The following is a 1,944-nucleotide window of genomic DNA, read 5'->3' as shown; positions in this document are numbered from 1 at the left end:
AACAACAACAACAACAATTATTTTCATGACAAGAGTCCAGAATGAAAACTGCATGTGATCAAAATGACTTGGGCGGGGGCATTGTATAATAATGATAGTTGCTGTTGCTGTTTTGTTGTTGTTGTTTTTACTTTTCAAAGAGAAAAAAAAACAACTTGGGGAGGGGTGGACAGGGAGGAAAATGGGCAACAGTGAATGAATGGAAATCCAAAGTCTCTATAACTTTCATTAAAATTTCAATGAAAAAAAAATCTGTGCATCTCTGGTGCTTTGAATCTACCAGTGGCTCCTTAGAGAAAAGATGAGAAGTCTCTACCTATTAAAATGACTGCTTTAGAAACCCGTTTGGAGGGTCCCAATGAGTTAGAATTTATTCTATGGTGTTAAATTTTGTTTTGTTTTGTTACCAATGAAATATTTCTGAAGTCAACAGTAGACCTTTATTTGAACTATCCAAATTATTGTGGCTTTTTCTCCTGTGTGTAGTCTTTATGGATTCCAGTAATTGTCTGTCACCCAAATCATTAGACATATTGCCAGAGAGCTAGGGATAGTCCAAATACATTTTCATTTAGAACCTGAAGTTAAATCTATGGCAGAAACATTTTACTTAAAGAGTTTAATGTCTGAAAGCATTTGAGGATGAATTTGCTCAAATCTCAGGATCATTACCACTACCAATATTATTTATTTAGATCAGATTTCTATTAACCTCAAAAGAAAGTATAGAAGACTTGGAATCAGAGCATTAAAATTTATGTCAGGTTCTGCTGAATCTCTTTTGGAAAGTTTTCTAATATTTGTAATTATGCTTTTTCATCTGTGAAATGGTTCTATTAACTATATCTTTCCCCCTCATTTTTAGTAGCTCAACATTTCTTCCATCCATTAAATAAACTTAATATGCTCCATGTATTTAAGGGATTGATGTCTTAAGATAATATGCGTATACTTAGTACATACTTGATATTTACTGAAGAGTAGTGAAATCTGTTGTTGACAGGGGACAGAAAACAAGAAAAGGTAAACATACTGCCAAATGAAAGCGGTGACTTTACCAAGTTTCTGCAATTTTGTAAGTTGCTCACCTCAAGAAATATCTTAAAGGGAAATGAAAAGGTCATTGCAAATCTCACATTTTTGCTATTGTATTATGAGCAAACCACTGAAAATATTTTGCAATTGCTGCTTCTCCCGCTGAACATTTACTGAGTAAACTAGCAATATATCTTTACTAGCCAAGGCAACTCATGGACCTGCAGCAAGCCAATTTATCATTTTTGTGCATTTCATTTCAGTTAAGATGTAGCCTCGTGATAATTTTTAAAAAGCAGAACAAAACAAAAGCCCAGCAATAATATCACTGAGGATGACTGGGATCTTGTTTGGTTTTGAGCTAACAACCCTACAATTCCCAGGCTTTATATTTCTCCCCTAAGGGGAGAATACTGAGTTATTACCCAACGTTCTTGGGAACCATTACACTAGTTGTTGTGGCTGCTAGGAGAGCCTCCATCATGACACCTTCTGGCTTTCTCCGTGTCTGCGTCTCAGGACCTCTAGCAGGAGCAGTGTCACACTGGACTTCTGGCTTTACTGCCTACAGTTGACAAAAATTCATGGGAGAAGGGAAGAGTGTTTGCCTATCCATACAACACTCTTAACGATGTCCTATGACTTTGTCTTGGTGCGTTGCTTTTTCTATACCCTCTCTTAGGATTGGCACAAATGATTTCTACCTGTGCACTAATACAAAGATCACTGCCTTGAACCCACGGAGGGACATTTTGGAGGAAACCTCCGGAGATTTCCTTCTGTCAGGATGAAAACGAAAAGAACACTTTTGGGCAGTTCTGCTCTGTAAAACATATGACTCCCAAAAAAAACTAGAATTGACTCTTCAACAACAGATTTGGTATTTGGTTTTCTCATGTTTTTTTTTTT

The sequence above is a fragment of the Elephantulus edwardii genome, unplaced genomic scaffold, assembly GCF_000299155.1.
Source record: "Elephantulus edwardii isolate Elephantulus edwardi_28Jun2011 unplaced genomic scaffold, EleEdw1.0 scaffold00006, whole genome shotgun sequence".
Lineage (NCBI taxonomy): Eukaryota > Metazoa > Chordata > Mammalia > Macroscelidea > Macroscelididae > Elephantulus > Elephantulus edwardii.
This window is presented reverse-complemented; position numbering follows the sequence as displayed.